Consider the following 10,707-nt stretch of genomic DNA (forward strand, 5'->3'; position numbering starts at 1 on the left):
TAAAATCTATATCTGTACATCCTCACTAACCTAGATAGGTACTCGATTAAATCAACAAGTGAAAGGTTAGGGAAAGCTCATCCTTACGGCAGAAATCCAATCAATAAATGGAGAAGGAAAGACGAAAACAGAAAATCACCAACTGAGTACACCCCACAATGAGAGTTGTTGGCCTGAACCACCGGTGGATGTGGATGCTTCCATTGTGGGTGAGAGTTGGGAAGAAATGTGATTTTCATGGTCTTAAAGTATCTCTTCAACATATTAATTACATACATAGGAAATATAGTAACCTTACATGGAGATACCCAGCAGACACCACCTTAACGGGGGCTCAAGGTCAACATCGCTAGTAGTGAAACATCAGTATCGTGATCTCCGTGGTCTGACGAGAACATCTCAGCATCATTTCTGTAGGACTGTTGCCAAGAATGCACACACTCATCCCAAACATAAGAAACCACACAAACACCAGTTGAGAAGTGTTGTACAGAGTAAGTGGGTGCTGGAAGCCGAGCTGTCCCAGCCTGAGTGGCAGGGCCCGTGCTGTGGACGGATTGGTGACTGCAGGGCGGCCCGCCGACAGGGAAGCTGCTGGTACTCCCGCTTTTAGGTAATTTGGCCTTATTAAAGTACCTGGGGTATGGTCTGTTGGGGAATTGCCCTCGGCAGGCCCCCTGGGAAAAGAACCATTAGGGAAGAAAATAAGTTTCCGCAAGAAATCGTGCGGCCTTACGTTTAGCCCTTGCCATCCCCTATGGAGACTCCTCTACTTACAGGAAGGATAGCCTCGCGCCTTTGCCAGCAAAGAGGGCCTGTAAAGGAGAGACATAGAAAGCCTCACTCTGGCAACTGAGGAGTGTATCTCTGGGCACAGGTGACTTCAACCCCTAGGCCCACCTGGCCCCCAGGAGGCATTCCAGATGATGACTGAACCTAGTCGGTTCATTGGTTCCTAGGTGCATTGTCTCTCTGAGAATGTATGAGGCATGGGTTTCTAAGGCTTTTTCAGCCCCTTTCTGGCACCTCAGACGGAGGCAAACACATTGTTCTTCTGGCCTCATGTGGTTAGGAGGTCATGTTCCTGTAACTGTTCCACTTGAGGTGTTGAGAAATGGAGGGCCTTTCACGAGAACAGCAAAGCAAATGCTTTCTGGATTATAGATAAACGCAGATGCATAATGGAATAATGTAAGAAATTAATCTATAATCAAAAGGTATGCGGGAAAGTTAGGGGAAAATCACCATGTTATTTCTTAAAGGTTGTTTACACATAGGAACATTTTCAAAATTAGGTAATGTTAGAAAAACATAGATGACGTATGCTACAAGGAAATCACTAGCATATATAAGGCCACATTTTTTAAAAAAAAAAATTTTTTTTTTTTTCAACGTTTATTTATTTTTGGGACAGAGAGAGACAGAGCATGAACGGGGGAGGGGCAGAGAGAGAGGGAAACAGGCTCCAGGCTCTGAGCCATCAGCCCAGAGCCCGACGCGGGGCTCGAACTCACGGACCTCGAGATCGTGACCTGGCTGAAGTCGGACGCTTAACCGACTGCGCCACCCAGGCGCCCCTATAAGGCCACATTTACTGCAATATATCGGCCAGTTCAACACACTGCTGTCGTCCATGTCCATTTTTATTTTTTGTTTTTATTTTAGTTTTTTATTTTAGTTTTAGTTTTTATTTTAGTTTTGTATTTTCTAGTTTTTTATTTTAGTTTTGTTTTATTTTCACCGAAGCTGTTCTTCCTTTGGGAGCCCCTGGTTGCTGGAGCTGGTCTCCGGCAACTGAGGGTCACCCTACAAATGTATTTGGATCATGAAAAACAAGGAAGGACAGAGGAGCTGGTCATTCAGAGCAACACGGTACCCTGGGACAGAAAAAGGACCTTAGTGAAGAAGCGTGTGGACTTTGAATAAGGTCTTTCGTTTGGTTAGTAGTGTTACAACAGTGTTCATTCCCTGGTCTTGATCAAGGTACTATGGTTACCCGGGATGCTGCCAACAGGGCAATCTGGGTGAGGGAGGTTGAGCAACTCTACTATTCTTGCATTTTTTCCCTATAAATCAAATTGCTTCAAAACAAAAAGTTAGGAAAGAAAATCGATGTTAGGCGTGTTGAAAGAAGTAATACAAAACAGAGAATGAGCAAGGCCGCAGAGTGGCTGAGTTCAGACCCCGGTGCCTTGGTGCCAATCCCTGCCCTGCTGCTTCCCAGCTGTGTGACATTGGACAGGTTACCTAACTTCTCTGTGCTTCACTTCCTCTTCTAAAATGAGGACGATAACAACACTTATCTCACTGGGCTGTTATGAGGGTTAAATATATTAATGTATGTGAGGCATCCAGAACAGTGCTTGGTATAGACTCAGGGCTCTGGAAGTGCTGGCTTTTGTCCCTGTTTTGATGACCAGAACTGGAAACAGGCGGTGGGCCCAGCTGAAGAGCAGATTCGTGCGTTGAGAGATCGATGGAGAGCTCTCCTGGAGGAAACACGGGAGAACAGAGACACAGGGGAGCCTGTGTGTCGATGCTCTGAGTCCCAGACCGGAGGAAAAGGAGAATGGAGACGAAGTACGTGAGGAAACGAGGAAGCCAAAGGTCCCAGAATTAAAGGAAGACGAAGGGCTTCAGGCTAAAGGTCTGCAAAGAAATAACCACACTCAGTTCACACACCAATGAAATTTAGAGTATCGACGCGAGACAGGAACAGTAAGAGACTCCGTGAAAAACCGCTTTCTCGCTCCTTCTCCCACTTCTATTCTTGTTAGCACCTGCACCCCCACCCTACACACGCCTTCTCGTGCAGGTAACGAATGTCCTTGAGAAGTTCTGGGGCTTAGGGACTTCTCTGGAGTCTTCCAGCACAGCAGGTGACATCTAAGGAGTGGCTGGGCGGGCAATGTCCTCACAAACGTTGTCCAAGACCCCTGACTCCAGGGCCTAAGCAGCTTATGGAGGACACCTGAGCCCTGGCCCTGGTTTGCCCGGCTCCCAGTGTTGAGAGGGCTGTATGCCAGGCCGCCACCCTCAACGACAGCCCCAAACTCCAAGACACTCACGCTCCTTTTCCTTTCCAAGTCTTCTGGACACTGTCATATCTACACTTTGTCTTTTTTTTTAAGCGTTTATTTTATTTTATGTTTATTTATTCGAGAGAGAGAGAGAGAGAGAGAGAGAGCGAGAGTGTGTGTGTGTGTGTGTGTGTGTGAGCGGGGGAAGGGGGAGAGAAAGGAGAGAGAGAAAATCCCAAGCAGCCTCCATCCTGTCAGCATGGAGCCCGATGTGGGGTTTGAACTCACGAACTGTGCGATCATGACCTGAGCTGAAACCAAGAGTTGGACGATTAACCAACTGAGCCACACCGGCGCCCCTACGCTCTCTGTCTTCAACAAACTCTGCTCTCACTTCCTCCCTTCCTCTCCGCTCGCATTTGATTTCCATCCTGCACGAAGCCGGTCCTGAGGGCCCCCCAGGTCCTTGGACCTGGCCAGCCTGCATCAAAAGCAAACTTTCCAGAAAGAGAAAGTTCCGTAGAGAAAGAACAGATCACCTGTAAGGGAACGAGAATCATTGATACCAGATTTCTCCTCAAACCATATGAGAAGTGTTATTTTAAAGAATCGAAAGAAACAAATCTAGAATTTGACATCCAGCTAAGTTGGCATTCCAATGCAAAAGCATAAGAAAGATATTTCCAGGAGGCCGTAGAACACAGACATAGAAAATGTTCTTGGTTGAGGAACTGAAAGAGAAAAAAACACAGGAAGAGTGGGAGCCGTCGAAGTGAGTGGACTGAATGCCTTTGCAAGGTCTGTCCTGGGAACAACCACCCACAGAAAGGAAGGAGCAAGGGGCAGAAGTGAAGGAGAGTTCGCCATATAAACCCCAGATAAAATTCTGGGCGACACCTCCAGGAAGGAGGGTGACAGCCAGGACCTGAGAAGGCACCGCAAGAGTGAGTGTGGCTGGACCCCTGTGCTCAGGGCAGCGCGGGTCTGGAGAACAGCCATCCACGGCCAGCACGTGGTGTGTGTCCACTGCTCACAATTCTGGGCACGAAGTAGGTGCTCAGTAAATATTTGCTGAATAAATATATGTGTATACTTTTTATAAAAGTCATAAAATTGTCATAAAAAGTCAAAAAAGACATAAAAAGTCATTTAAAAAAGTCATAAAAATGATTCATCCCATGAATATCAACAACGAAGGAAAAAAGAAGCGGAGAAGTAAGTAGTAAATATGAAAACTACGATAGAAGTAACTCCTGTTAGAAGAATCATCACAACAAATATGAACTAAAAGGCAGAGAGCCCACAGGAGATGCAATTGAAGAAAAGATCCAGAAATACGGAGAAATCACAACCTCTGAAATCGGATTTTGGTAACTGCAGGTGCTTTCCAGGATCATCAGGACCCTCTCTGGGTGGTGGTGGTGGGGGGCAGGTAATCATCTCAGGCCTAAAATCAGCTCTGCAGGGAGCACCCAGGGAGACCAGAAAACACGGCCGAGGGTCAGCAGCAAAAGACAACGGAAACCCTGGGTGCTGGACTTCTAGACGGCGAGCTCACTGAGCTCCGGGGGACAAAAGGGGAACTGAAACACATTAGCACGGAATGGAGAACCATAGAAAGTGATGTTGCAAATCTGCAAAGAACTAATCAGAAGTTCTAGAATGGGAAGATTCAGTAACCAGAATTAAGAACTCAGTGGGTGGGTTTGTTGCTCTTGGGTCGCATGAGTCCCGGGGAGCTTGTTGGGGTGAATACTGGAGGTTCAAGGGCCTCGCCTCAAGAAGACGGAGGAAGAGACCATCCAGACAGAAGCACAGACACGATGTGCAGGAAACACGATGGGTGTGTAAGAGATATTGAGGACAGAGTGAGAGCTTCCCACGTGTGTTTAATTGGAGTTTCAGGAGAAGGGAGGACTGGAGAACAGGGGGGCGGGGAATGCATGTTCGAATAATTAATGGCTGAGAACTTTCCAAAACTGGGGAAGACAGTCAACCGCAGATTTAAGAAACTCAAGTCTAGGGGCGCCTGGGTGGCGCAGTCGGTTAAGCGTCCGACTTCAGCCAGGTCACGATCTCGCGGTCCGTGAGTTCGAGCCCCGCGTCAGGCTCTGGGCTGATGGCTCGGAGCCTGGAGCCTGTTTCCGATTCTGTGTCTCCCTCTCTCTCTGCCCCTCCCCCGTTCATGCTCTGTCTCTCTCTGTCCCAAAAATAAATAAACGTTAAAAAAAATTTAAAAAAAAAAAAAAAAAAAAAAAAAAAAACCTCAAGTCTCTCCCCGGATAAATAGAAACGAAGCCACACCTCAAAACATCATAGCAAAACTGCAGAAAACCAAAGACATAAAATTATAAGCAGCCTGATAAAAACAGATTTTCAAATAAGGGGTAAAACTTACACTGTAGCTGATTTTATAGTATCAGTGACAGCTGGGAAAGAAGGCCGCGAAACGGCATCTTCAGTGCCAATCTGAAACTCCACGCCAACTACAAATACGCAAGAAAGAAGGCGAAATGAAGATACTTTCTGGAAAACAGAAGTCAAGGGGCTTTGGTCACCAGCTCCCACTAAGGGAGCTGTTCACCCAGAAGGAAACCAGTCTGGATGGAAAACACCGAGGGCCCGGTGAAGGGCAGGGACACGAAGTGTGTGTCCATGCGGACTCAGTATCCGCCACACCAAACAAGGACACATCTTGGTATGTCAGAAAATAAAAAAAAAAGCACAACAACGACGCATAATCCGGAAGGAGGTCAGTGGGACTGAGAGATCCCAAGGTCCTCGTGTGTCCAGCAGATAAAAACACCTATGGCCTCAGATTCTGAGAAACCAGAGTTATGTCATCATTTATGAAGTAACCACTAAAATAATAGGAAGAGTGTGGGAAAATTCAAGCTTTCAAAGGAAGACACAAAATAATGAACTAATAAATGCCAGACAACGCAGAGATACCGTGAGAATTAGCAAGAGTCTGGGGAGGGTTCTGGGTACAAAGTCCACGGACAGTTGCCTGTGTCTCTATAGCGGCTGGCCACGGAGCACACGTAAAGTGGCCAAGCTTCTTTGGTAGGTGGCTTGCAGCCCGTGCCCCAAGTCTCCATCCCCGTCCCCCAACAGGCTGGGGGTCACTGCAGCCACGGCCTTCCCCACGCGCTGTGGTTAACACAACACGGCATGAGGTAGGCCAGTGCCAAGACTTCTGTGGGGACCCTGACCTGGCCGTAAGAACAAGCCCGTGCTGGGGCACCCGGCTGGCTCAGTCAGTAGAACACGAGACCCTTGACCTAAGGGTTGTGAGTTCAAGCCCATGTTGGGTGTAGAGCCTACTTTACAAAAATCCTGTGAGAGGGGCGCCTGGGTGGCGCAGTCGGTTAAGCGTCCGACTTCAGCCAGGTCACGATCTCGCTGTCCGGGAGTTCGAGCCCCGCGTTGGGCTCTGGGCTGATGGCTCGGAGAGCCTGGAGCCTGTTTCCGATTCTGTGTCTCCCTCTCTCTCTGCCCCTCGCCCGCTCATGCTCTGTCTCTCTCTGTCCCAAAAATAAATAAAAACGTTGAGAAAAAAAAAATAAATCCTGTGAGAGAGGAGCTGTCCCCTCCCACCTGCAGCTGACCAGAGTGACGGGGAAGCCCAGGCCAAGGCCAAGGGAGGCTAGTCTAGGCCAGCCCGGAGTCCTGAGATCTCACAGACCCTTGAGTAAGAACAGACGTATATTGGTGTATACCACTGAGGTTTTGTGGCCATGTATTATGCAACCTTATTGCATATAGATACTTGCTACAACCTGACGCATCATCGGGGACACACAAATTAAAGCCACAAAGAGATATCGCTTCACGACGCCCTGAGTGGCTACTGTTGTAGAACTGGGAGGGTCCAGGGACCCCCAGGGCCAGCCGTGGGAATGTGTGTTGCAGCAGCCACCGTGGAAAACAACGTGGCCTGGTCCACTGAAGTGGGAGACATTTATATCCCTTGACCTGCCACACATACCACGGAAATGCGGATCCACGTGCAGGAAAGGCACTTGAACACAAATACACAGCCACGGCCGCCAGCACCACTGGCCATCCACAGGAGAGCAGACAAGCTGTGGCTTATTTAGATCATGGAGCACGACATGGAAATTCGAAGAAATGGACGACAGCCACACATGGGCGAGGCTCGCGGCTGTAACACCGGGTGAAGGGAGGTTCAGCAAGGGTTCATTCACGAGTCCAAACGAGCAAAATTAAAGCACAGTGTTTGGGGTTATCCTGAACTCACTTAGGTTCAGTGTAACCCACACTTGGGGGTTAGAACTTGGATGAAAAGCAAGAACGGGTTCACCATAAAGTCCGGAGAGCGGTGACCCTGGCGGGAAGGCGGGGAGGTTACCGCAGGGTCAGGTGCCTGCTGGGGCATCAGTGGTTTTCGCTTGGGCCGTAGTTGCATGGGCACCACAGTCCAGCAGCTCGTTAGGTGCACTTTTATGTTTTATTTATTTTTTTTAAACAAAAAGTTTTTTTTAACGTTTATTTATTTTTGAGAGACAGAGAGAGGCAGAGTGTGAGCAGGGGAGGGGCAGAGAGAGAGGGAGACACAGAATTTGAAGCAGACTGCAGCCTCCGCGAGCTGTCAGCACAGAGCCCGACACAGGGCTCGAACTCACAAGCCGTGAGATCATGACCTGAGCCGGAGTCGGACGCTCAACCGATTGAGCCACCCAGGCGCCCCCACTTTTATGTTTTATGCACTTTGCTGAATATTTGCTAAGTGTCACAGTGAGAAAAGCTAACAGTGTGTGCACCCAAGAGCCCGGATTCGGTATCTCAGGGGCAGATTCGTCACAGACTGTGTTTCTGAAGTCCCCAAATTCTGCCTGGAAAAGATCTGGGGAACGTGTGAGGCCAAGACTAAAATCTCCAAGGAACAGGAGAGAATCTGAGGGCTGCTGACGACCACCCCAAGGCAGGTGCCCCAGTTAGGGTCGGCTGCGCGAGGCTGTGCAGCACACAGCCTGGAGGACCTCTGTCCCGCCCTCGTGGCACTCTTGCAGAGTCACGCGGGGACCAGATAAGGTTCTACCTTGACATGTGTCTCCGCGGTCACTGGGGCAGGAGGAAGGGAACCCAGGGAGTCACAGCCTGGATTCCAGGGGACGGGGAGATACAACCCTACCCCAGCCCAGGAGAGCCAGAGGTGTTTGGCAGACGGGACTAAGGACCATCACATTCTGACAGCACCATCCTGAAGTCTCCAGTTTTATGAAGATCAAAAGTGATCAAAGTCGCCATTTCCAGCCCAGATGTGTCTCCTCTCAAGTGGGAGAACTCAGAACTGAAAAGACGAACCAGTCACCTCCCCCCCCCCCCCCCCCCCCCGGCACTCAGCCGAAGAGCAGGGATGGCACTGGTTGGAGGGGGGACCAGGGCAGGAATTCTGAAATCCCTCCAGGTGGCTGTGGTGAGAACCCCTGACCCCAGGTGGGCACGGTCCTAGCCTGGACCTGGAGTGTGCCCCCAGGAGGGGATGCCCCCGGGAGGGGCTCCCACACCCCTCGTCCGCACTCTCTCAAAGCAGGGTGCTGGGCAACTGGGGTCACAGCTTCCTCGGGGCGATAGAAGTCCTCCATGTATGTAATCAACTTTTAAGATGTCGGTTTAATTTCAGTCAGGTTCATGTGCCAAGAGTCACACTGTTAGCTCCCTGTTTCCTGGTGCTCAGCTGTGCTGTGTCTCTTCCCTTTATCACCCTCTGCCCTCAACCCGGACTGCAGGTGCCCGGCTTGTGAGGCTCGGGTGCCCGGGCCACACCGCTGATCGGATTCTCGCAGCAACGCTCAGCCTTAGAACTCAGGAGTCTGCCATTTCATCTTTTACTGGTTAAGGTAGAAAAGCTGTCGCCTCTTCTAACGGTGGTCTGGGCTTTCTCGGTTTCTCTGCTCCTGCTCAGTCAGCAGCCGGTCCTGTCCTGAGCGCACGAGGCCAAAGACGCAGGCAGCGGTGAGCGGTGCACAGGGCTGTCCCCCATCTTACCCTGGGGCTGCCCGCTTCTTGGGCTCTTGGTCTGTCTGTCCGGGTTCCTGGACCGAATTCCAACATGGGGGTGCTCCCCCACCCAGAGCGCCAACCAATTCTTGGACGCCAGCTGGGTGTCAGAGAACTCTGTTCTGATACTGTCTGCCCAGAGATAGTGTCAGAGCCCACAGTTGAGGAATCAGTCCTGCAAGACAGCTCCCGGCCCCACGTCAGATGCCAGTCACAAGCCCCGGGCTGTCGCCAGAGATCCCGACGGACCGGAGGCTCCAACCCTCATCTCACGTTCTTTTACTAGAGCGACTCACGGAACTCAGGGAAACACTTCCTTATGGTGACCAGTGTGTTGAAGGGTGTGACCGAGGGCACAAATCATCAGTCTCCCAGAGGAGCGTCCGCACTTGTGGAGCTTGGTGGCACGTGGGAGAGTTCTGGTCCCCCGTGTGGAGGACGTCTGAAAAGAGAAAAAGGACCAGAAATCTGTCCTCTTGGGCTTTAATGTATAGTCATGATTGACTAAGTCATTGGCCGTTGCTGATTCAACCTCTGGGGGCATGGAAAGCTCCAACCGTCCCGCCTGTGGGTGGGTCCAGCAGCACCGTCACTAATAACAAGACCCTGTGTCACCTTTTCTCGGGAGCTGCGCATGAAGACCAGATGTGCCTGAGAACTGTGTTTGGCGGTCTGATGACAAATATCTATTTCTTGTAAATCATTATATTGCAGCACAGGGCGGGCGACTCACCGTCTGCTCTCCTCACTGCTTGTGTTAGTCTGGCTTCCCCAGAGAAATGAGTCACACAGGGAGTCGGCTCGTGTGGTTCGGAAGGCTCACCGTGTGCCGCCTGCAAGCTGGAGACCCACGGGAGCCAGCATGCCCTCCGGCCGGAGTCGGAGTCCCGCGGCAGGAGACGGAAGTCCCAGCTCAGAGAGAGGCGGGCAGTGTGAATTCTCCCTTACTCCACATTCGTGTTCTAGTCAGGCCTCCAACACATTGGAGGAGCACCCCCCCAACCCCGCCCCGACACCGGAGCAGGTGTGTGTGTGTGGGGTGCTCCTGCCTCACTGGGTCCATCGATTCACATGTTAATTGCATCTAGAAATACACTCACAACACACCCAGGGGGCAAGGTTTGCCATCTGGGCCCTGCGGCCCAGTCAAGCTGCACACGGCTTTACGCGGGTCAGTCTTTCCAGCCCCAAGAACAGTGTCTTTGTTGCGGGAGGCCAAGGCCGCATTTTCAAAGTTTTACGAGATGGCATCAAGTCCCTGTGAAAGTCAGCGTGGGCTAGACTGTGCTGCGGTATCGAACGATCCCAAGTCTCAGGGACTTCAGAGAAAGCTTTGTTTCCTGCTCGTGCTGCCCCTCAAATGTGGGGCTGCACTGCCAGGGGGTCCGTGGGCTGTCCTCAGGGACCGAGGGTGGAGCTTCTGCTTCCGCGAGCGCCGCAGCACCCCGGGAACGTGGTGAACCGCACGCCATCCTTCTTGCCTGGAAGACACGCCCTTTCACTTAGAACCCTGTTTCTCTGGCAGCAGAGTCCCGGTCTCGACTGACTTCAGGGGGGTGGGGAAGGGCTTTCCTGCCATCGCGAAGCGCAAAGACAGCTGCCATCTTGGTGGTTGGCACAGATGACCTCTGCAGAGTGGAGCTGATGGGGCTCCAAGGAC

The sequence above is a fragment of the Prionailurus bengalensis genome, chromosome D1 (genome assembly GCF_016509475.1).
Source record: "Prionailurus bengalensis isolate Pbe53 chromosome D1, Fcat_Pben_1.1_paternal_pri, whole genome shotgun sequence".
Classification (NCBI taxonomy): Eukaryota; Metazoa; Chordata; class Mammalia; order Carnivora; family Felidae; genus Prionailurus; species Prionailurus bengalensis.